Below are 26,930 nucleotides of genomic sequence, written 5' to 3'. Positions count from 1 at the left end.
CAGGGGGGACATTGATTATGTATTTCTCCAGTGCTTTTTTTTATCATTGATATGCAGCCCAGCTCACATGACATGTCAAGAAACAGCCTTTTCTAATCCTCTGAATTTTGTTGACTTGCAGGGGTTTTTGCTGTCACTCTCTTGTCTTGTTTGGTAGAAAATTGAACTAACACAGCTAATCTGGTATTTGATCTCCTCAACAGTGGCAAAATTTTGAGGAAGATAGCTGGCCATTTATGGAAAATACTCAACATGTTCCAGAGCTCTTCCTTCAACATATGTGGGTGCTGAACAATTTGGCAAATCAGGTAAGTTTGATATATTTGCTTTGGAAATGTTCAAAGCCTGGACGAGTTTATTGCTTGCTGAATTGAAGAGATCAAGAGTGACTTGCAAATCTGATCTGGGGTGGGCAACAGCACTATAATTATCTGCCAACAGTAGGAAATGCATGTCAATGGCAGTTAGTTTCATTTTGGTCAGGGAAGTGGCTGAAGTTAAAGAATTTTGGATCCATTGTGTTTAATACAAACACCAGAGATCAGAGATAGTAGGAACTGCAGATGCTGGAGAATCTGAGATAAAACGATGTACAGCTGGATGAACACAGCAGGCCAAGCAGCATCATGATGCTGCTTGGCCTGTTGTGTTCATCCAGCTCTAGACCAGAAGTCAGATGTAGTTTGAAGTGAACAAACAGTATCAAAGAGATCAAAAATAGTCTGGAGACTAAAACAGCTTTGCTTGACCCAGTCCAAATGTTGAGTGGACCATTTCAGACCTCCCAAGCAATAATTGCAGAATTGTGATGAAATTTAAGACATCCAAATCTTTGGAGCACAATCCACATAATGCCTCAATTTACAAGGTCAGATGATGTGGTCATCTCAAAGAACGTATTCCAGAGTTCCTATTGTTGCTCTCTACATTTTTCTTGGATTTGTCTGACAACAATGATCATGTCAAAGATTCCTCTGGTTTCTAAAACCTCATTATGTCTCTGGAAGGATTTCCTCAGTATTAAGAAGAAGGTGATTCAAGAAAATACATGTCAGCAATTTCTCTGCACTACACAAGAATGAAATACTGCATTAGTTCCCACAATATGATCTATCCCCCTTATTAAAGACGGTCACAGTTGTCACGTGCCTGAAATTTGATTGAAATGAGTTATTTTTCACCCCAGATTTATAGCACGATGACATTCAGTTTTGATATGAACAATTACCCCCAGATTTGATGTGGTAACGATTGGGAGGAGGGCAAGTTGGATCTAATATGACTGTGAGATCACTGATTGGGGTTGTTAACCTGGGCCAATCAGGGAGAACTGGGTGATAGATATAAACGGGAGATTAAGATGGCCTCCTCATTGTAGGGGTTGGCTTTGAGCTGACTGCTTTGAGCCCATGCAGTTTGCACATGTAAATAAAAGGTGACTTGGTGACGGGATATCGGCCTCTACAGTTATTTCTGATGCCCTCTACTGGAGTGCCATCTTCACTGAAACATTGTTTTTCACCTGATAGATTACTTATTGCAGATTATCCATTAATGATGGTTCACCCACAGATTTTAGGGCACAGGCCATAACCAGGCAAGCATTGGTCGCTATTGCAGATTCATACTTGAGGAATTGTTGAAAATGTTCTTTCCAGCATTAATAGGTGGTGTTGTTATCCTTAAGAGCAGAGATACAGTCACGTGAATAAAGGGGATTTAGTCCATTTAATCTTTGTCCATAGTTCACGTCAGTGGCTTCAAAAATATTTTCATATCATGATGATCAGCATACTCTTTTAAGTAATACTCCACCAATGCCAATACTCCCTAAACTGATACAGATCTTACAGCAAATGCACGAAGTCCCAGAGACGTTGGATGTGTACTTTCTCCTGTAATAGCTACTTTGCTCTTTCTTCTGAGAGCCTGCTCAGTCTTTCACTTCATATAGTGTTGCCATCATGATCCATCCCATACCCAAATTTTTCAGCCGCCTTTGTCATACCTGGCTTTCTTCGAGAGAGATTCACACTCTCCTTTCACCATGGAAGTTGTTCACCCTGGGAGATCTGATGTTGTCAGACCTCTCGGATTTTAGCAGCAAATGTCTTTCTTGATTGCACATTTTGGCATTCAGGAATTTTAAGCTCTATGAGTTTGCTGGGATAGTTTTGAAAATGAATGTCAAAAATTGACCCTTGTAACATCATCTTCCAATACATTTATATCTAGTTCAAGCAGCATTGCATACAATTCTTCAGGAAAACACAAAATGGCACCATTTTCTCTGTCACAGAGAAAGCCCCACAGATATAAAGATGAACAACGTGGGCTTCAATAGTACACTATAATTACATCTTTTTAAAAAAAATTCAAGCAACACTAGAGGCAAAAATAAGATTTAAACTTCACAGTATGCACATAAAGCAGTTGAATTGCCTTCATACTGGAGGCAATTCTCATGTTAATTAGAAGGAAATGTAAGTAGTATTTGATTGTATCAACCAAAAAGACATCTGTTTTACTTAGAACACAAATGCCAAAGATCAATAAATAACTCTGACTGTGGTATGTGGTTGCAGACACTGCTTCCAGACGGCGAATAAAACAAACCAATAGAGAAAATGGCTACATATGGAGGTGTTGTCATTCACCATTAGTATCACTGTGTATCACTTGTGATTTAATTAAATAGCGACCATTCCGATAACAATTTACTATTGATATTGTATACATGTTTTCCAACTACAAGAATCTAAAAGGAAAATTTGCAAAGTGGTAAGATTTATAACTACAAATGATGTTCATTTCATCTCGTTCTCTTTATTGAAGAAATACACATTATAGACAGCATGTTTCATCTTGCTTCAGATATTCTGAAGTAATGTACATGATAGTCTTGTATTTTACAACTCAACTATGACTTAACATCTTACTTTAATGATAAAGCTCTAACCTAAACTTTGGTATGAAACCTGCAGCAAAATTCAGTCAAAACAAGCACAGAACTAATATTGACAATATTGTGTCAGCTATTTGTTCAGCTGCATTGCATAGAAAAAAATATGGGTCTGCAGTGTTTTCTTTTACAAAACTTTCAAAATAACAATCCATAAGCAAACTCTATAAACCAGAAATGAAGTCTACCTGTGAGATTTAAATTGTATATAAAATGTAATACACAGCACTTTCTCCGTTGAAGTTGTTTATTTACTGAGAGATGAAATGTCCGAGGGCACAAATTTCAGAAATCTGCATTGCTCCTACACTCTTTGGAAATATGATTTTGTTAACAACATTTTAAAATCTGGGTTTGACGAAGATTCACAATCTTGTTTGTCAAACTGAAACATGAATGTTTGCTTGATCGCTCCAAGGAAAGGGAACGCATTCGATCCTTTTATAGGCCATCAGGTCTGCTGGTAGGCTGCATTTTAATGATTAGGCTTTAGTAATCAAATGTACTAAATAGTCACACATTATACTTGCTCTTTCCTGTTAAAAAAACATATTTCATTAAAATAAGTATGAAAACCCAAAATGCTCTTCAATTTTCCCCAAGTTTACTCCATTTCAAGTTGCTCCTTTTCCTCTGTCATTTTAAGGATCAAATGTAGGAAATTTTGATTCCTTAACCAAACAACACTTCCTCTTGCTCAACAATTCAGAAGACAGATGAGACCAGGCTATAGTCCAATGGGTTGACTTGAAACCACAATCTTTCAGAACACTGTTCCTTCATCACGTGACCTCGTGAAGAAGCAGCACTTTGTCTACTCCAGTCCAACAGCAGCAGCTCCACATCTTGTTCACTAATGTCACATCTCTTACAGAACATCCAAAACCAACAAGTTCCTCTATCTCAGGGGAAGACCCAAATTTATACAAGTATATCCCAGCTCCCCAGAGATCCAATGTCTTCCCTCTATATGTTCACCTCCTCTATTGTCCCTTTATGCTGCCAAGTCTTACACAAAGTACGAGACTTCTGACTGGAAGTCTCTGGGCAGTCTCCATGCCAGGTAATTGGAGCTCCGATCTCATTTCTCTTGCTAAGGACTGCTGGAGTTTCCAAACTTACAAGCTCATAAGGAAAATCCTAGTATTGACAGTGAATCACCAATAGATGAAAAATAACAGCAGTACTCATCCATAACAATATGGCAGAATACCTATTAGAATGCTGGGACTAATTGCTTCAGTCATAGATCCTGTTTTTGCTTAAATCTGGGCACAGAGGCTGATTCTTCCCAGGACACTGTGGACCAGACAAATATAATTGTCAAGGGTAGAAATTTGTGGAGTTTAGGAAGTGGATAGGATGACCTGTTTGTACCTTTTCCCAAATAAAAACAAAAGTTGGCTGTGAGCCACCTCTGAATATCTGAAAGAAACATACGCTGTGCCATAGTGAGCTGAAAATGGGCTACAGTTGCCTAATTGTACTCCTCACTTAAAGTTATTGAGTCATAATGTAATACAGCACAGTATCAAGCCTCTCAGTCCAACTTGCCATTGCCAACCAGATATCCTAAACTAATCTATCCATTTGCCAACATTTGATCCATATCCCTCTGATCCCTTCCTACTTGTTCTGAAGAAGGGTCTAGGGCTGAAACATTAGCTTTCCTGCTCCTATGATGCTGCTTGGCCTGCTGTGTTCATTCAGCTTGACACTTTGTTATCTCGTATACCCATCCAGATGCCTTTTCAATAATGTAATTGTAACCACCTCCACCACTTCCTTTGGCAACTTGTTCCATCCATGCACCACCATCTGCGTGAAAATGTTTGCCCTCAGGTCCCTTTTAAGTTGTTCCCCTTTCACCATAAACACCTAGTTTTCTTCTCCCCTTAGAGGAAAAGGCCTTGGCTATTCACCTCTCATGATTTTATAAACCTCTACAAGGTTACCCTTTAGCCTCCAATGCTCCAGGAAAAAAGCCCCAGCTTATTCAACCTGTCCATAAAGCTCAAGCCCTCCAATCCCAGCAACATATTTTCGGAATCCTATCAAGTTTAACAACACCGTTCCTATAGCAGGGTGATCAGAGGTGAATGCAGTATTCTAAAAGTGACCTAACCAATGTCTTGTACAGTGCAACATGACATTCTATACTCCATGCACTGACCAACGAAGGCAAGCATGCCGAATGCCTTCTTCACCACTTGCCTGCCTGCAACTCCACTTTCAAGAAATTATGCGCCTGCACCCATAGGTCTTTTTGTTTGGCAAACCTCCCTAAGGCCTACCATTAACTGTATAAGTCCTAATCTGGCTTGCCATACCAAAATGCAATATCTCACATTTACTTAAATTAAACCCCGTTGCCACTCCTCGGCCCACTGGCCCATTTGGTCAAAGTCCCATTATACCCTCTGAGATCATCTTTTTTACTGTTCACTACACCACCAATATTGGTGTCATCTGCAAACTTACTAATCACACCTCCTATATTCACATCCAAATCATTTGTATAAAAGAGGAAAGCAATGGACCCAGCACTGATCCTTGCAGCACACTGCTGGTCACAGGCCTCCAGTCCAACAAACAACCCTCCACCACCACCCTCTGTCACCTTCCTTCAAGTCAATTTTGTGTCCAATTTTGACTCCATGTGATCAAACCTTGCTAACCAGTCTACTATGTAGAACCTTGATACAATGTCTTGCAGAAATCCAAAAAGACAATGTCCGCTGCTCTGCTTTCATCAATGTTGTTTGTCACTTGCTCAACAATCTCAATCAATTTAGTGAGACAGAATTTCCATGTTGGCTATCCCTCATCAATTCTTGTTCTTCCAAATGCATGTAAATCTGTCCCTCAGCATCCCCTCCAACAACTCACCCGCCACTGATGTTAGGTCTGAAAAGAAAACCTACCTTCAAGAGCTGCTGGTTAATCTGATTGACTGGCAGTGCTAGATCTCAGCAGTGAATGTTGCCAGAGCTGCAGGGTGAGGTACAAATAAATCATAGTTACCGTTTTGCATCCGGAGACTCTTCATCATTCGGGTGAAAAGTTAACTCTGCTTTCTTCCTACAGATGTTGCCACACCTGATGAATTTTGCCAGCAATTTCTGTTTTTGTTTCATATCTCAGCATCTGCAGTTCTTTATTTTACATTATTGAAACAACGATCTTGGTTACCAGATAAAGGTAAACGCCTATGTTTTTAATGCGTATAGAGAGCATACAGAGATCCTCGAGCATAGGGACAGAGGTGGTAAGGGCTGGACCAAGGTCTGTCAGGCTGAAAGTGCAAATAAAGAGATAGGGTGGTATCTTAGGGGGCTGCCACTAACCAACAGGACACTACTTGAATGAAGCTCTTCCTTTACTTTGTCATGTAGGCTTTAAAAATAGCTTGCCTACTTCCAACTGACTGCCCATGCCCAGTTCGTTGGCATGGGCAGCATATTATTGAAGTTAATACATGACTGAACAAATTAAGGGAAATTCTCCAGGAGAGTTAGAACATAGATCATAGGACACTAGAGCGCAGTACAGGCCCTTCGGCTCTTAGTGTTGCGCCGGCCTGTAAAACCAAACTGAAGCCCATCTAACCTACACAATTCCTTTATTATCCATATGTTTATCCAATGACCATTTAAATGCCCTTGAACTTGGCAAGTCTACGACTGTTGCAGGCCGGACATTCCACACCCTTATTACTCCCAGAGTAAAGAACCTACCTCGATTATCTGTCCTATATCTATCACCCCTCAATTTAAAGCTATGTCCCCTCGTGCCTGCCATCTCCATCCAAGGAAACACGCTCTCACTGTCCACCCTATCTAATCCTCTGATCAACTTGTATGTCTCTATTAGGTCACCTCTTAACATTCTCTCTCTTACAAAAACGACCTCAAGTCCCTCAGCCTTTCCTCATAAGACCTTCCCTCCATACCAGGCAACATCCTGGTAAATCTCCTCCGCACCCTTTCCAATGCTTCCACATCCTTCCTGTAATGCAGCGACCAGAACTGTACGCAATACTCCAAGTGTGGCTGCACCAGAGTTTTGTACAGCTGCAACATGACCTCATGGCTCTGAAACTCAATCCCTCTACCAATAAAACCTAACACACCATATGCCTTCTTAACAACCCTATCAACCTGGGTAGCAACTTTCAGGGATCTATGTACATGGACACCGAGATCTCTCTGCTCATGCACACTACCAAGAATCTTACCATTAGCCCAGTACTCTGTATTCCTGTTACTCCATGCACTGTGAATCACCTCACACTTTTCCACATTAAACTCCATTTGCCCCCTCTCAGCCCATCTCTACAAGTTATCTATGTCCCTCTGTAACCTGCAACATCCTTCCGCGCTATCCACAACTCCACCGACTTTAGTGTCAACTACAAATTTACTAACCCATCCTTCTATGCCCTTATCCAGGTCATTTATACAAATGACAAAACGCAGTGGCCCCAAAACAGATCCTTGCAGTATACCACTAATAGCTGAACTCCAGGATGAACATTCCCCATCAACCACCACCCTCTGTCTTCTTCTTACTAGCCAATTTTTGATCCAAACTGCTAAATCACCCTCAATTCCATGCTTCCATATTTTATGCAATAGCCTAACGTGGGAACCTTATCTAACACTTTACTGAAATCCATATACACCACATCAACTGCTTTACCCTCATTCTTGTTCTTAGTCACCTTCTCAAAGAACTCAATAAGGCTTGTGAGGCAGGACCTACCCTTCACAAAACTGTGTTGACTATCCCTAATCAAATTATTCCTTTCTAGATTATTATAAATCCTATCTCTTATGATCCTTTCCAGCACTTTACCCACAACTGAAGTAAGGCTCACTGGTCTGTAATTACCAGGATTGTCCCTCCTCCCCTTCTTGAACAAGGGGACAACATTTGCCATCCTCCAGTCTTCTGGCACTATTCCTAAAGATAATGATGACATAAAAATCAAAGCCAAAGGGTTCTGCAATCCCCTCCCTAGCCTCCCAGAGAATCCTAGGATATATCCAATCCAGCCCAGGGGACTTATCTATTTTCACACCTTCCAGAATTGCTAACACCTCCTCCTTGTGAACCTCAATCCCATCCAGTCTAATAGCCTGTATCTCAGTATTCTCCTTGTTCACTCAGCAGTGTCTTCGGAAATTTAGTGGCTTGTTTCATTCTACATAACTTAACAATAATGAAGTTGCTGAGTCTTCCATTTATATCATTTCAGGCAAGGAGTATACTGAGCAACCACATGTTCTGCTTATATGAAAAGTTGGAAACTGGACCCACTCATTGGTACTTTTCCTGTTACACAGTGACCACAGCTCCCAAATACTTCATTGGCTGTGAAGCACTTTGGGGTGTTGCAAAAGACACAATATAAATGTAGCTTTTATTCTTTACTGAAGCAAGCAAATATCATAATGGAGTCAATGGATCAGGTTGAAGAAATGTACAAATTGTAGAGTAAATGTATTTTATTGTACACAGATGTTAGCCATTAGCTGGGAATTCACTTATGCTCCTGTAAATAGTATAAACTGCAACAATGGTGATTATCTTAGGAGGGCAATGTCTGTAATATGTATTTCTGTCAAAAACTATTATAAAAGTGTGTAAATATTACCTCAACATTCAATCTGTCACCATTTGACTTCATACAATTGTGAAGCATTTTCTCTCAAGCTGCCAAAATGTTCATCAGTTCTTCCTTTCTATAAGCATGCAGTACCTGAAAAAATAAAAGGATATGCATTGCAGGATGGGGTAACAGGTGTAGAACTGGATGAACATAGAAGGCCAAGCAGCATCAGAGGAGCAGGAAGGCTGAAGTTTCCCAAAGCCAAAGGAATAGATGCAACAGAACCTATTACAGTTATTTCCACTTGGTTGCCCATGTTTCTCATTTGCAAAGGCACAAGAGTGTTTGATTTAAAGATTTCAATACTTTTGGACAAATAGGAGGAGTTGTGCGGGAGTGGTGGTAGGGGAGTGAAAATATAGTTATTTACCCAACATTGCTATTCCAGGCACGAAGATGAGCAATGCATTAGGAAGATTGTGTTAACCACCTGACAGCTTGCAAGTAAATGCCCAGGGGATTTTCGGGTTGTCCTGTGAGAGAGGTATTGAAGAGATGGTGACAGAGTGACAGAAACCTTCAATGTGGGTCTGGAAGATGCAATTTTGGTCCATCCAGCCCCACAGAAAAATGTTTCCCCCAGTCTTCCTACTACTGGTGTCACTTGTGACTCAGCGTGCAGCATTTGCCTTGGAGTTAAATGATTCTATGTTCAAAGACTTGAACACAAAACTCAAGGCTGATACTTCAATGTAGTCCCAAGGAAGTATTGTGTTCTCAGACTGTAGCCAGAAATAAGTTGGTATGAAAGAGGAGATTGAACTATTTAAATTGCTTGTCTATCCTTTTGTGCACGTGCGAGAGTGAAAAATTCTTGCGGTGATCAGTGTCTGATTTGTCTTTCTCCACAACATGATCCTATACAGTCTGTAAGCAAGTTAATTCTAGCGGCCACTTCTTTTTTTATTCATTTGCAGGATATGAACATCACCGGCTGAGCCAGCATTTCCAGTCTATCCCTAATTACCCTTAAAAAGAAGGCGGCGAGCTGTCTTCTTAAACTGCTGCTGTCCATGGAGGGGAATTTACATTAATTGTGCTGTTGGAAAGGAGTTTGAGAATTTTGATCAGTGGCATTGAAAGAATCATAATTCAGCTCATTGGTAGATCAGAGGGAAGCTTGCAGGAGGTGTTTTTTTTTCATATCCCTCTGCTACCCTTGTCTTTTTAGCTAATTGAGATCTTAGATTTAGAAGATGCTGCCAAAGCAACTTAGTGAGTTGCTGCAGTGCATCTTGTAGATGGTATATTTTCTACTACAGTGCATTGAGGGTAGGGCGAGTGAATGTCGAAGGATGTGAATGGGTGGCAGTAAAGAGATCTGATTTTGCAGAAGATTGTGTTTAGAATCTTGGGCATTGCTGTAGCTGCACTCGTTCAGGCCAGTGGGAATATTTTTTTCTGTATTCTGGAGTTATGTCACGTAAATGGTAGACACACAGGGGGAATAAGGACGTGAGTTATTCATTTCAGGATACCTAACCACTAACATGGTCTTATGGTCAGAATATTTATATTTCAGGTCACTGGGCCAAAAATGTTAATTCTATTTTTCTCCACAGATGATGCCAGACCTGCTGAGATTTTCTGGCAACTTCTGTTTTTGTTGTTTATGTTGCCAGTCCATTTCAGCTTCTGGTCAATGGTAGCCCCCCGTTCCCAGAAGTTGATAGTCGGAGATTAAGTAATGATAATGCCATTTAATACAAAGAGGAGGTGGTTAGTTTCTTTCCTGTTAGGGATGGGCATTGCTTGGCACTTATGTGGTGTGAATGTTACTAGTCACTTGTTAGCCCAAGCTAAGCATTGTCTGACTTCTTCTCTTTTGGAAATGAACTGCTTCAGTATTTAAGGAGCTGTGAATTGGGTCGACCATTGTACAATGATCAGCAATCTTTCCCACTTCTGACCTTACAAGTGAAGGAAGAACTTTGATGAAATAGCTGAAAATTGTTCCACTTAGAACACCAGCCTGAGGATCTTGGGTGGTCTTGTGGTACAGTGGTAGCGTCATTACCTTTGAAGCAGGTGGCCTGGATTAAGGTCCTATATGCTCTGGAGATGCATAATAACATTACTGAACAGGTTGATTAGAACATATTTACTCTAAGGTGCTCCTGAATGATTTCCAAAGTCAGGATGAATGATCCCCAACAACCATACCTACCTTCTTTTGTGCTGGATATGACTGCAATTAGTAGAAATTTTCCCCAGTCACCATGCCAAATGTTTCTACTGTTGCTTTTACTCCATAAAATGTTGGCTTGATGTCATTAGCCATCATTATGATTCCACAGCTGAAGTCCAGATTTTGTGTCCATGCGTTGGCCAATATCCATGTCTTATATATGGCTGCTTTTGAAATGGTACATTTGTCTAACTTGGCTTGCCTGATGAGTTAATTAACTTTCTTCCAGTGCTGAATAGTTAGTGAATGTATCAGTGATTACCTGTTTCACCTCTCACTCAACTAATTGGCTGGGCACTTTCTAGATATTTTTACGACCAGATGAGGAAAGAATGTTTGGCTCCCATCTATCTAACTCCTCTGCCCAACCTCGGTTTGCCACAATGAAGATTTCAAATTCTTCTAGCATGCAACTGTACCTTACTCAAATAAGAACATAATTTGCTAATTCACCAGAACTAAACAAAGCACCAATTTACATGGTTTTGTTGTGTGACAGAAAAAGCAATTCTGTTACTTGTCAGACCTCAGAAAAACAGTAAAAACCTGACAAAAAATGTACACACAAACTCAGCTATAAAGTTCAATAAAGGGGAGTGCGCCCAGCATAAAAAGAATATAAAGTAATATGCAATACAAATTTCCTTAGGGTTTCCTTACGCTGTTAGGTTTTAACCTGAGATCACAGTTGTTGAATTGGCATCCTGTATCCTCAGCAAATCTTACAGAAAATAATAAATATTACAGATATCTTCAAGTTTTCCGTGGATGGATCTGTTTCCAAATTGTTTTATCATGAAGTTGTGTCTTTTGAGAGAGAATGAAAGAAGACAGGGAGCGAAAGGGAGCGAAAGTGAGCAAGCCTTTTTCAGTTTTACTAACAAGTCAATCTTTCATGCTGCTGCTCTTCAAAAGCAGCTCCTTGAAATATAGTTCATTCGTGAAATCCTGCATCTGGGCTCATTGTTTTCCAAGATAAATAACTTGCGGGTGATTCTTGCATCACCAATACATAAGGTTGTAAATTAAAAATACAGACATGAGTTTCAATGTTTCTTCAAAGTTTTTCATTCGCAGGATATGAACAATATGGGCAATTTAGCATGGCCAATGCACCTAACCTGCACATCTTTGGGCTGTGGGAGGAAACCGGAGCACCTGGAGGAAACCCATGCAGACATGGGCAGAATGTGCAAGCTCCAAATAGACAGAACACCCAAAGTTTCTTCAAAGTGTTAATTTCAGTTGACATTGTCTTTATTTATCTTGCATTAGTTTCACAAGGCTTGACTAACATGTCGCTAGCTTATTGCTGTAGTCACTTCAACTCAATCTTTGTCCTTTTTAAAATCATTTTAGCCCATGGAAGACCCAGATATTAAAATCAGATAATGGAATTCAAAAGTAGACAGTGCATATTTTGCCACGATCAGACAATATCATTATTGGTTGATAACAAGCCTTCATTCCTTCTGATAAAGCTTCTGTGAACCTTAGGTGCTCAGTTATTACAGATGTGCCCCCTCTCTTCAATCATTATTCACTGTTTAACTGCTACTGCAGCTCTGTCTGTCACCCTTTCCCTCTGTAAACTATGTTGTGTTTGCAGCTATTCCAGCAGCAGCAGTCTTCCTACCTGCCATTGTTTTCCTTTGTGTCAGGACTGTGATTCTTACTGAAATACAACACTGTAAATTAGCTCAGCTTCTCCCAGAAAAACAGAGTCACTTGCGGGTAGATTACGTGAGTGGGCGGATGTCTCTCTCCATAACGTTATTGATGATGACAGGAAGACGTCAGCTAAGTAAAGCCGGAAATAGATTCTGATTTCAGCTACGAAGGCATTGCGTGAGCCCTGGTTAAGGGAGCCTTTTGAAAGGTGATTAAAAAGTGCCTGCAGATGCTCCCATGCCAAGTAATGCCCCTATATACATTTGTCAGCATCTCATACCAACACCATATCATGCCATGCTATGGTGCTTTTATGCTCATTCACCCACGATACACCATGTAGAGACAATGAATATTTGGTGCAGCACAGTGGCACGGTGGTTAGCACTGCTGCCTCACAGCACCAGAGGCCCAAGTTCGATTCCAACCTTGGGTGTTCTGTCTATTTGGAGCTTGTACATTCTGCCCATGTCTGCGTGGGTTTCCTCCAGGTGCTCCGGTTTCCTTCCACAGTCCAAAGATGTGCAGGTTAGGTGAATTGGCCGTGGTAAATTGCCCATAATATTCAGGCTGTGTAGCTTAGGTGGGTTGTAGGGGGAATGGGTCTGGGCGGGATGCACTGGGGTTTGGTGTGAACTTGTTGGGCCGAAGGGCCTGCTTCCACACTGTAGGGATTCTAATTCTAATTCACAGTAAGAGTAAGCTATTCAACTCCTTGTTCCTGTTCCTCCATTCTTGGTCATGGCTGAATGCCATATTTCCAGCTTATCTTCACATCTCAGAATGTAATCAGTATCTAGAAAGCTATTGAGCTCTGTATTTAACTTCATGAATGATTGAGTTTCCACAACCATACAAATGAAGAACGCTTTCTCATATTAGCCCAAGGGCTTGCCTTTTTATTTGAGATTTTGTACTGTACTCTGGTTCCACACCTCACAGCCAGGAGATTTTTTTTTATTAAACTGGTTTAGTCCTATAAAAATTTTCTGAGTTTCAATGTGATTGCCTTTCATTCTTCTAAACTCTGGATGTTTTGGGAAATTTTCATCAGAAAACAACCGCATCAGAACAGGAATCAGTCTGATGAATGTCCACTGCATTCTGTCTGTGACAACTGTATCCTTCCTTTGGCAAAGGGACCAGAATTACACAAAATGCTTCAGATGCCATCTCACCAGTGTTAAATCAAGCAGACTTCAGGTGTTCCGAGAGAGTAACGGACGTCTATGCTCTCAGCTTAGTCTCATTATGTATTTTTGACTGAGGCCAGAAATCTATTACTGTTTTGAAACACATGAGCACTAAGGAAAACATTATTTTAGTGACAGCTCTGGTTCTCCGATCACTACTGGAATTTCACAATGTTGATTTACACAAGGTTAAGGGATTTCAAGTGGTTGCAGTTTCGACAATTGATGCTTTTAAGAATCTGGATGAATGGCATACATATAGTGAAGAGGGTTTTTAACAGAAACTTGGAAGTTATCAATGAAAGAAATTTTAAAGAATTATTACAGTCCCTATGGCATTCATTGCTTCTATTTGGTGTATAATGAATAAGTGGGTATGGAGGCGTCACAGCCTATCCTGAGGGAATGAAGGCTCATAGATTTTGAGTGGGAAACATAGTTTGGCCTGGTGTACATGAGGTGTCATATGGAGTGTATGGGTGAATATTGTGTGTGGGGAACATGAGAGATTCACGTTAGGCGTGTAGATGTGTGGGCCAAGCTTGGCTTCAGGGCATGAAGACCATGGGTGCAGGCAAGAACATTTGGAGGAATGGATGAGGTTTTGGCAGTGTATTAGAATGCATGGAATGTGAGGAGTCAGGGCTGGAGGGCTTTTCTGTTTTTATTATAATATAATATTATATTAGCGAGTTTTGAGAAGATTTGTAGCTCAGGTTGAGATTCTGGATGTGAGTTTGCTCGCTGAGCTGGAAGGTTTGTTTTCAGACGTTTCATCACCATTCTAGGTAACATTATCAGTGAGCCTCCGACGAAGCGCTAGTGTTACGTCCCGCTTTCTATTTATCTGGTTAGGTTTCCTTGGGTTGGTGACACAGGAAATGACATCAAAAACCCAAGGAAACCTAACCAGATAAATAGAAAGCGGGACATAACACCAGCGCTTCATCGGAGGCTCACTGATGATGTTACCTAGAATGGTGACGAAACGTCTGAAAACTAACCTTCCAGCTCAGCGAGCAAACTCACATCCATAATATTATATTATTATAAATGAAGTCCCACAATACCAAAGCAGACCTTTTAAGCAGCCTCTCTCTGCACCCAGCAGCCTTTCTATCTGCATCTGAACTTCTTCCAAAAATACCAATCTTACAACATTCATATTTGGAACACTATGCTGTGGCGTCTTCAAATCTTGCAATAGTGTGCAACTTGTGTTCTAGTCTGTTCTAAGATAACATGGTGCAGAGCTGGATAAGGACAGCAGGCCAAGCAGCATCAGGGAGCCTTCCAGATCCTCTGATGCTGCTTGGCCTGCTGCGTTCATCCAGTTCTACACCTTGTTATCTCAGAATCTCCAGCGTCGGCAGTTCCTGCTATCTCTTCTAGTCTGTTCTAGCAGGTTTGGGTACACATATCACAAAAGGTAATGGTATAAATACAGAAAGTTATACGGATGGCAAATGGAATGTTTTTTTTTGCTTCAGGTGGAAGACAATGTAAAAGTGAAGATGTTTTGAAATGGTTCTGTAAAGCATTAGTGAGATCTCTTCCAGAATACTGTCTACAATTTTCATCTCCCTGAAACATTTCAGGTTCATACTTCTACTCTTGCTCCTAATGCATATATTTGTATGCAGCAGTTTGAAACGTACTAAAACAACATCAAAATAATGGCAGCATTATATCATTAGCACTATAAGCTTATTGTTTTGATTCTTTAAAGTAATTCTCAAACATTTTATTGACTAAACGAATATAATTAACATTTAATATCTGTGAGCAATCCTCCATATAGGACAAAATGAGTTTATTCATATAATGAATCAATCTATTTCACCATCATGTTCTCAGGCTACAGATAATATATTGCTTTGGCTGCCTTCTACTGGTAAAGGCTTTCTTGTTACATATAACTCTCTATTGAATAAATCATGATTCTGTTTCATTTGGTTTCTTTCACTATTTGGCTTCTTTCACTGTTTGGTTTTATTCCTGTGTTCTCCAATTTTTCAGTTCTTCCATATGTACAATTTTCCTGAGTAAAGTAACAATCATTGGTTCAAATTGAAAATTCAAAATGCTTGACTTTTAACCGTAGGAAATCGTGTTGTGAAGAGACACTCACACCTTGAGTCTGTTATCTTGCACACTACAGAAACAGTTCTATCAAAGTAAATCAGAAACTTACAGGAGGAAGCTGTTCTGTTTATCACCTAGACATTAGCTATTACCTGGATGGAGCACAGACAGTAACTTTGTAAGGTGGATGTATTATCTAAAATAAAATCAATGGAAAGAAAATCCAGTGTGTTTAATAAAGATCATGCAGTCACCCCATTAATTCTGCTTTCTCCCAGCAAATGCTGCCAAAGCTGCTAAGTTTTTGAAGCAATTTCAGTTTTTGTTTCTGCTGTCCTCCTGTTTAATTCTTTTTCTGTGTTATGTCAGTAATGATTAATATCCAATCAACATGATGATAATCTCCTCCACATTTCAATTTGGAGGAGCAGTCACATGATGTCGAGATGCTCAAATAAATCACAGTATAATGCCTTGCATTCATTTACATCAAAGAAAGGTGTGAATTACGTTCGCATAAAATATATATTTATTTTCCTTTAAATTCATGCTCATTATGCTCCTGAAAGGACCAAAATACGGAAGACTTTAATGTTTTGGGTGGAAACAAAAGAGTAAATACTAAAGCTTCTACTGATATTTTACCCATATTCCTTTATTAGGGTTAAGCAAATATGAAACATTTTTTATTGGACAAATATAGTCATAGCACCTTGTGAACATTGAAGTTTGTCAATTATTGTGTTCTGATTAGACCCGAGCAAAGTCTTCCAATTTGTTACAATTCTAAATGAGATACCTCAAACTGTTAAGCTTCCGAGTGTGAAGGGTTAAACTGCCTCCCATTGTTTATTCATCCACATTCCTGATTGGTCGCAACAAGTTTAATTTTAAAAGGAATTCCTTCCCTTGTGGATATCTTTCTCCTGGACACTTGAATTTATGCTTTAGAAAGAGCCAATTTAAGCAGTCTTTCTTGAATTGACAAAATAACTCAATTTACTAATCATTAAACACACAAAGAAAGAGTAATGCAATGCACATATACATAGATTCAAAATAAGAGATGAGTTTAAAATATGAAATTTGTGAAAAAATGAGATATGAATATCTGGATAGTGTGTGGAAGGAGACAGTTGAATTTTGCAGCCATTACAGTGGATGTTACTAGTACCATTGCTGTTGATAGTTGGACGTTCAATTTTGAGATTCTTGGCTTTGTCTATTGATTGTCAGTATTGTCATGATTCCTCATAGCAGTGCTGACTGGCAGCACTCAGTATGTGCAAGTGTTCTTCTTATACCTTACCTGCAGTGCAGGGGTGCTTACAATGCTGTTCTCACAGATGTGGCCCTAACAGCATACTGGTCCATGCTATCAGATCATAGGCCGGTAAGGCTCACAGACTAATGTTGTAATCAGGTTTAAACCCTTTTTGTAAATGTTCCTAGACCTCAAAAAGACAAACATTCTACAAGAGGTGGCTTTCTGCTGAGAGGGTGTAGATTGTCGGCCCTTGTATTATCTCTTCCCATTACAGTTCTCTCACTGTTTGAAGGTTCCCTGATCCTTCCCAGGTACACTGTCTCATGGGGTCTGCACTGAACTTTGCCAACAGAAACTGCATTTACATTAGCATTAACTTTTTTTTTAGCTGCAGCAGATTTCTTTAAAAATCAGTTTGGGAGTTAAAAGTTAAAAGTTTAAAATACCATAGTACTTTAGGGTTCTGATCCATTGGCATGACAATTGCAAAATCTTTCCATTCAGGCACATTAAAAAGCTATATGCATGGTACTGATATTTATTAATATGATAAACTATTATTTAGGTGTGATTAATTGAAAATGCAGTAAAATAACTAAAGAGAAGGTTTGCTTTATCTTGAGGGTGGGCTCTTTTGGATCCATTATCGTTATGTTGCTGTAGCTTTGCTGAAGCATTAGCAGAAACAAAATCTCCTTTCACACATAGATGATTAAAATGAAAATAGGAAATTTGGGCTGGAAGTCAGCCCTTGTGGGCTACAAATACAAAACCTTAGATATTAAGCAGAATAAATTAGGATACACAGTCTTCCTGGGAAAGTGAGGAAATTGTCACATCCCAATAAATCTACCCAGTTCTGCAAAGAAAAGTTATTTTATATCCAGGAAAGAAAATAGCCTGCTTAAGACTTGTGATTGGACAGTTAAACTGGTAACGTATTCAGATGAGACCTGATGTTCATCATGATGTATTGGAACTAAGTGCTATGATGAAACATGTTACTGTTAAGGCAGTCTTAAGAACAAGTAAAATGTTAAAGAAATTAAATGCAGAAAAATTCAGTTTCTCGCCTTGGATGACCGCAGTCTTAAGAGCAAGTAAAATGTTAAAGAAATTAAATGCAGAAAAATTCAGTTTCTCGCCTTGGATGACCCAGAGAAATGAAGCAAGTCCTTTTTAGTAATAAGGCATGTTCCAAACTTCTAGATGGATGTTCTAATATAGCAGGCCTTATTATGTTCCAGTAGAAAAGAATAATAAATCTGGTGCATTAGTCTGGTAAGCCAAGAAAATAAAATTGGTCATTAAAAGTGCCTTAGCCACTGAAACCCTGGCACCAAGAAGCAATCGATATGGTGGTTTGCTTGTCTAATATACTGAAGGAAATATTATACAAGAGCAATCTGAAAAGAAATTGCTTATAGAATGTTACATGGAAAATTGTTCATCTTTAGTCAGTTAACACCTGACAAAAGATATCTCTGACAAGAGTCGAATGATTAACCTTGTTTTGATCACGCTTCATGGCATTACTGGACAAGCCAGATTCCAAAATGAAACCTGCTGCAGTAGACATTCCTTTCTTAACAGAGTCACATATTCACACAAGGCGGGAATGAACAGGATGGAATTTTATTACACAAATGAAGAAATCTTTAAAAGCCTTCTAAATATAAAATATATAAAACAGACAACAGCACAAAGTTTCAACACTGACACAATCAATTACAGACACCCAAATCCGGAGAAATTAGCTTCCTGCCTTAGATCTATAGGATTTGACTTAACTGACTCTTATTAGTTTCATTGCTTAGATGATGGAGCCAATTTAATAAGTTATTTCCAAATTTGCCAACATGAACTTTGTGACAAATCCAAGAGTGCAAACTTTCACAGTTCAAGTTACCTGTAAATTTATTGCTGGGCTCTACTGGTTTGGAAATGTCACAAACTAAACATGTCTCTGAGGAACTTGATCCTGAGCTTCTCAAAAGTCTTTCTACAAGATAAACTAAACTTGCTCCAAATGCAATGCTGATTTTTTAAAACTGATTTTATTAAAATACCTTGCTCATCCTAGATTCTTCTGAACCAAAAATGGTTATCATACGGTGTTTACCTATCACAAGCACACAGTAATGTAAACGTTTTCCATTCACACCATAGCGGCCTACAGTCAGTTGTTCTCCGACTAAATGATGGATTTATTCTCTCTTCTGGAAGGACTTTTCCAAATTCCATAAAAGATACTTAGTCACCAATTGTTACACTTTCTCAAAACAATGTGCTTGTTCAAGGATATTATTGGGAGATCACGAGAGGCACCTGATCATCGGAAAAATTATATGAATATTAAGGATGGTTATCTTCATGTTGCTTCTAAACACGTTATAATGTTTTTCCTTCCTTAATAAACAGTGGGGGGCACAATTACGGAAGGTTATGTTATTAAAGGTATAATAATTTTAAAAGGTTGTTTACTTTTCATTAGCTTCTCTTCGAGGACTGTTAGTAAGCCTGGAAGATTTATTTGAAGAGGAGAGGGGTAATTATGGCTATGGCAGTAATGTAGTAGCTTCGGGCAGTGACAGGAGTGGTTATGGCTTCAGCATTGGCAACATGGTGGGCCCAGTCTGTCCCTCCTTGCGATGGTGACGATGCAGTGACTTCAGTGTTGGTTTCAGTGAAGGTGTGTCAGATCCGGAAATCCTTGCTTTGTCGGCCGCGGGGCAGCTTTGGCAACAGTGTCCAACCGCCACTTCAGAAACACAAGAGCCATGGAGGAAGCAAAATATGAACTTTATCTTAACTTTGTCCCCAGTAATTTTTTTTGTAATTTCTGTAAATAAATGACACCGAATTGTGGTGACTTACACATGTCTCACTGTTCATAAATACAAGGTGACTATAAATTGCTATAAGTAAATAAATACTATAAACTATCAGAATAATAAGAATGAATGCTGCTATCTGGGATTAATTGATTGATGATTCAATGTAAAGAGAGAGTACTTGTGTTAAGGTGGTACAATTTTACTGTCACTAGACTAGTAATACAGAAACATACACTAATGCTGTGATCATGGGATCAGATCCCACTGAAGCAGTTGGTGGAACAGTAAGTCAACTCATGAGCTGGAATCGCTCAGTTAGGAACATATTACAATTACACTCTACAGGTCTGGGGTCAAGACCTGTTTTGGGAATTACTTAAGGCTCTAGTATTGCAGTGGTAGTGTTCAAATGTCAGGGTTCAATTCCCACCATCACAGATATGTGTCAGATCATATCCAGATAGAATGATATGAAAATAAATCTCCATGATGAAGAAGCAGACAATAAGCAGAATGGAAGTAGCTGGGTGACAGAATAATCAACAAAATCTATTCACAAGATAAAAGGTAATTTGCGAGTTATTTCATTATTACATATGAAATAACTCCACAATGACTGGTATTCCACCACCAAGTCACCCTTTATTTACACATGCATAGCACATGTGCTGTCCCAGCTAACTCAAAGCTGGCTCCCAGAGTAAACAGAACTCCTGATACACCTGTTTATTTCTGTCAGCCTGGACTTCCTGACTGAACCACATTAACAACACAGATCAGGGAACTCATATCGATCATGTCTACCTGGCAGACCTTTTTGAGTTCATATATGAAGCTAGGAAAAGCTGCTTTCTTTGGTTTAGCTTCAGTCAGGCCAAGATAAAACTGGCATGCACACTTTACCGAATCAACTGATATAGTGTACCACTAGTTAGTGCTGCTGGATAGCATGAAATTTTTAACATTTTCGTTGCCTGACTTCAGGTGCTCTGTAAGTTTGAGACAGTAATCACTTGCATTTCTATGATGCATGCACATTTCTCCACTGAAGGTAGTGTTAAAGAAGCCAAAGCAAACAACTTGGCTTTTTGCACTACAGGTAAAACAATCTTGAAGATTACTTCAGAAAATGGGGTGACTTGCTACTTGCTATAGATATTTCTCCTTTCATGATCAGCAAAAAATAACTATAACCTACTGAAATAACAGGCACTGAAAACTCCAAAACTGAACTTCCACCAAGAGAGCAGGCTCCATTTCTCTGCAGAACTTGTTATGGATATGAGTCTGATCTTGAAAAACCAGAATGGGCCCCAATTTTTGGTAAATGATACATTCATTGCTCTGTCAGCCTGCCGCTTTAGCACTTAGACTGGAAAGTTCCTTTTATGAAATCAGGTACAGTTACGGTTGTCAATTCTCAAGGGTTGTCACGAAGTCTATAAAAATTTACAGATTAATCTCCTGTGCACTGCTGTCAGAAAATGAAGAGAAAAACTACAGACACATGTAAAAAATGTCTCCCCCATTTTCTTTCATTTATTATTTGATTTAAGTGTGGATGGGAAATTCCTCTCCAATTGATTGCAAAATGTTTTCAATGGGATAAAATGTGATAAATTTTCCAGGAATCCATCCAAATCCTAGGTTTAATTTGCATGAAAATATTTAGTTAGTTTCTCACAACTCACGCTTTACTAAGTTTATATCAATGTTTAAATAGAAAGTAGACTTTAACCATAAACTTGAGTGTTCAGACTGATACATATTTGTGTATGATCTTGTTTTTTATTCCTGCATAATTAAGACACATTTTGCATTTTATTAAACTAGCTCATTCTTTTTAAGACCTCAAGCTGCACAAATAATTCCTGAAAACTACAGGCTTGTAAAATCCAAGCATGTGACTACATTATTGTTAATGGAAAAAGTTTATGGCTGTCTTCAAAGCATTCCTGAATGGAGTAAACATCCCCGTTAACTCATGAGAGTCCCTGGCTTTTGATTGAACAAAATATAAATGGTCTGTTCACAAGGGCAACAAATATATCAAGAGATCTCATCAAAAAAAAAATGTGCATATGGCAAGTCAGTGCATTAGACAGGGTGCACACGCCTTTGAATAACTCATCTACCCAAGCGCTCCAATTCCTACCCATGCCATCATGTTACAGAGTTTACAGGTTGTAGATTGGATTTAAAAGCCACCTGAACGCCCATCAAAACCAGAGCAGATGAAAGTCATCTTTGATTCCCCAGAGACTGCCCAAATAAAGAGAAACATTTTACTTCCTCTTTCTTCACACTTTTTTCAACTTTGCTAGTTCGATGGAATTTGGCTGCTTCCCTTAATTCTTCAGAAAAAATGCAATTGTGCAATTGCTCGACAGTCATTATCATTACAAACAGCAGTAGCATAGCTGGCCAAAGAGTATCCCGCCTGAAACAGATGACAACAGAAAGGTTCAGAAACAATTGCCTGCATTAGGCTGCAAAACATTTTGTTGAAAAATATAATCAAAATAACCCCAAGCAATTAAAATTTCTTCTAATTCCCTATTACTGCAAAAAAAGTATTAAAACTAAAAGAACCTCAAAGCATTGGATTATGGAGATTCCAAATTATGTGATTTTTCTGGCATTCTTTTTGTGAAATTGAATTGCATTTACTTTGTCTCGCAACTACATTATGGTGTTTCAAAACATTCTGCAGTACAAACATTTGTTGCAGGAATGACTTTGGACAATGAAAAAGTAGTATGCCAAAAGAAATAAACTATTGACACTAGTCTCCAAGAAGTGTTTTTTTTAATTGAGGGATGAATAAAATAGAAAATATATTCCCTTGTAAAACTTCTCATCCAACTTAAGTGTTTAGCCAACCAGACACTTTCTGAAAACATGATTAGCAGTTTGTTGAATCGTCTTGCATTTGGTTAAATATTAGGTACGATGTTACTGAACCTTTCATAAAAAGCATAGACCTGGAAATTCATTAGCAATGCTACCATTTTACAGACTCATACGTTTCTAATGTGAATTATATTTGCTAGCTCTCTGATAATATATTTACATAATTTTAAAAAAGACTAAAGATGGGTTAACAGACAGATAATAGAGAGTAGGAATAAATATTTTTGAATTGGCAGATCATGACTAGCAGGATAATGCAAGGATCAGTATTTGACCTCAACTATTTATAATCTATATCCCTAACTTAAAGGAAACAAACAAGTGGTTCACTCAAGCAACTATTTCTTAAATTATTAAGTCTTATATTCTTAAACTGATAAGGTCATTTGATCAATTTCCTATGGTCTTGCTGTCGCCCTTATAGGTGGTTTTGTCATACTCTGCATCAAGATCATGCTCCTATCAAGGTATCGTCCAATTTCTTGGCAATAATTTTTCCAATTTGTAATCTAGTTTATGTAAATATTTCACTAATGTACTTAAGGAAAGGAAACTGACATCCTGGTCTGGCCTATATGTAACTCCAGACACACAGCAATGTGTCCAACTCTCAGCTGCCCTCTGGGCAAATAAGGAGGGGTAATGAATGTTGGCCTATGTCCACATCCTGTGAATAAATAAAAAAAAATTCCAGCAAGATCTCATGTTATATATGTCTCTTAAAAGAGATTCTGAAATTTTACAATGTAATACTTTTCTGGGCATCATGTTGAAATTGTACAGAATGTTGGTGAGTCCTCTTCTGGAATACTGTGTGCAATTCTGGTCACCCTGTTACGAGAAGTGTATTATTAAACTGGAGAGGATTTAAAATGATTTACCAGGATGTTGCCGGGAATGGAAGATTTGAGATATAAAAATAGACTTGAAAGGCTGGGACATTTTTCCACTGGAGTTTAGGAGGTTGAGGGATGATTTTATTGAGATCTATAAAGTCATGAGGGTCATAGATAAGTTGAATCACAAGGGCCTTTTCAAAACTAGCTCAAATCGAGGGGGCATATTTAAGGTGTTAGAGGAGAAAGATTTAAAAAAGACATGGGGGCAACCTTTTTTACACAGAGCGGGGTACATGTTTAGAATGAACTGCCAGAGAAAGTGATTGATGCAGGTAAAGTTACAACATTTAAAAGACATTTGGATAAGTTCAAGAATAGGAAAGGTTTGGAGTGATATGGGCCAAGCGCAGGCAGGTGGGACTGGCTCACTCTGGGGACTTGTTCAGTGTGGACTGGTTCGAACGAAGAGATAGCAAGGTGTAGGGCTGGATGAACACAGTATGCCAAGCAGCAGCATAGGAGCAGGAAAGCTGCTGCTTCGGGCCTAGACCCTTCTTCTGAAGGCTTGTTATGTTCAGCCAGCTCTACGCCTTGTTATTTCAGATTCTCCAGCATCTGCAGTTTCTACTATCTCTGGTTCGAACGAAGGGTCTGTTTCCATGCTGTATAACTATATGACTCTATAACGCTTATTGTTCAGAATATGTCAGAAAGAAAAATACTCCGAGCCAATGCATGCTGCACTAAGATGTCACCTCAGAAATATATAATTCGGTATCAACTAACTTGAAGTAGGGGATCCCCAAATATCTAATGTATTGCAGTGTATCATAACCAGAACGGTTTTAGGTTTGACATCTAATCCGAGCTTAGTTATTAACTGTTCATGATAAGAGGATTACATTTCTTCAACTCTGGCAAGGAAGGGAAAAATTGGTCAAGTTTCCTGCTTCTAACTATTATCTAGTGAACACTGTTGTGACACTTCATAAGAACACAAGAAATTGCAACCGGAATAGTTGAATTGACTTCTCAATCCTGCTTTGCCATTCAATAAGATCACTATGGATCTGATTTGTGAACCTTAACTTTTCTTTCTTGCCCCATTACCTTTTACTCCCCTAAGATCTGCTAAACACAGCATTGAATATATTCAATAATTCAGCTTCCACTCATCTCTAGGATCGATATAGAACTTTAAAGATTAATGACCGTACCTCCTCATCTGTATCTGAAATGGGAGACGCTTTATTTTGAATTAATTCATCCGAGTTCTAGGTCCCCCCATAGAGAGAAATATTCTCTTACTTATATAGTGGCAATCCCCTACAGTATGGTATATCCTTCAATAAGATCATCATTCCTATTCTAAACATCAATAGGTAAAGGTTCAATGTGCTCAACCAATCATCATAAGATAATTCCTTCACCTTGGAAGTAAATTGGCGAAGCTTCCTTTAAACAGTCTCCAAAGCAAGGACATTTCTCCTCAAGAGCCACAAACAGTGCACAGCATGCCAGGTGAGATCTTACCAGTGCACTGTACAGCTGTTGCAGCACACAGGGCTGGGGAATTTTTCTTGTCTTGTTTTCTTCTGACTAGCCTATTGGCTCATTGGCCACTGGCACTCAAAGACATAGAAAGCATTTGCCATCTTACGTGCAAAGCAGGGATGACTAGTGGTTGGTTCATCCAACTGTGACTTTCATAGTACAATAGCCCTTGAGCACAGGGTAGAGCACATGAATATCAGTTCGCTAACACATCTTTTTCGAGAACAGCTTCTCCTATTGGCACGTGCAGACCAGGCTGGCAGGTATTGAAACGTTTTTTTTACTATGTCCCTGGAAGGGCAAAACACAAAAGAAATGTCTGCAAGATATGGTTTTCAGCTGAGAGAGGGTTAGGTATCCAACTTCCTTATTATGTCTTCCTGCCACCCCCTTCTCTCTGTTTGAAATTTTACAGGTGCTAAGCACCAAGAGATCCACACAGGACTTTGCCAAATTTACATTCACAGTCTGTTTTTTTGGCAAAGTCATCCTCTGTTAAAAGACACTTCGGAATCAACAGTTGGAAATATCAATTGTATCTTATGGAACTGTTCCTTTGAATTGACACTTACCCAGCAGGATGATTGAGTGAGATTCATTCTCACTTTGCAACAAAGGTGAAAAATAATTAAATATATAAAACATCAAACACACATTTTCATTCTCTTACCCTCTGGTCAATGTTATCTTGCAGCTCTACCTGGCTTTCTCTAAGTTCTTGAAAGGGTATCTTCAATCCTGGTAATGTGGGTGACTTTCACGTGGTATATTTAAGGAACAAGCTCCAACAGAATAATCTGGAATTTTGGATCTTAAACTTCTCCAGAAAATTTAATACGTTGTCGTTAGTATAAACTGTGGTTTCTCTATTTTACTTTTGAACATATATCTATTTATGTATAAAATCAACGCATTTGAGAGCTGATTGCAAAGTAAAACTTTCCTTCTATACTGCAGACGACTGGTGGTTACATAGCTTTTGAAAAAGCATGCAGTTGGAGTCTATTCTGGATTGATATTCCTGAATGAGAAAACACCCCTAGCCTGATGCCACTGGCATCAATGGTTTCTTTAAACGCTTGACGAAAGTTTGGGATTGCAAAACACAGGCTCATTATTAAACTGGGTTTCAATTATTCAAAACAATTTGGCATTTCTTAATTTGTACTGCTTTTTTTTGTAGTACATATGTCTGCAGTATGGCTACTGTGCTGACATTTGTGTCAAATTTTCAGTAGCACTCACATATTCCCAAGATTGTCATGATTTCCCATTTTGCAGTGGGAGTATAGGGATTACGCTACTGCTTCTATCTTTGCAGGCCTGCGCAATACCTCTCTCTAACTCATTTTGTGTCCTACAGAGGTCATTTCAGCATCAGTGAATTCACTGTTTGTGAAATTGACCACTGGGTCAGCTGACTGTATTTTCCATGTTATCATGACAAAGCCTTTGCTTTTTTCCATGGTCTGAGGTCTCAATCAAATTATTTACTTCCTTAAGCTTACTGGCTACAAACCACTGAACCGGGCCTTAATCAGTTCACCTGGTGTTGGTAGGAAAACAAACATGTAGCCTCCTGGCTGAAACATTTGAGTCATGGCATGTCTGTCTACCTTTCACCTCTTACTCGGGAGATATTCAACGGTTTTCTTGAGTCAATCTCAAAACTCTGCTTTGTGGAGTAATACGGAGATTTCTTCCTTCTAGTCTAGATAATCTTTAATCAACCTGTTCATTCATATTG

The 26,930-nt window shown here is 39.0% G+C and overlaps 1 long non-coding RNA gene across 2 annotated transcripts in view; it reads left to right on the top strand.

Moving 5' to 3' along the window:
- LOC125457408 (uncharacterized) overlaps nt 1-26,930 on the top strand; it is a 107,547-nt gene that overhangs the window by 48,032 nt on the left and 32,585 nt on the right. For both annotated transcript variants that reach the window (XR_007248621.1, XR_009446663.1), the window contains exon 2: nt 204-308. This is a non-coding gene — a long non-coding RNA (uncharacterized LOC125457408). The remainder of the gene's footprint in view (nt 1-203; nt 309-26,930) is intronic.

This window comes from Stegostoma tigrinum, chromosome 14 (genome assembly GCF_030684315.1).
Source record: "Stegostoma tigrinum isolate sSteTig4 chromosome 14, sSteTig4.hap1, whole genome shotgun sequence".
In the NCBI taxonomy this organism is placed as follows: domain Eukaryota; kingdom Metazoa; phylum Chordata; class Chondrichthyes; order Orectolobiformes; family Stegostomatidae; genus Stegostoma; species Stegostoma tigrinum.
The sequence above is the reverse complement of the archived record's forward strand: the minus strand, read 5'-3'. Positions and strand labels throughout refer to the sequence as shown.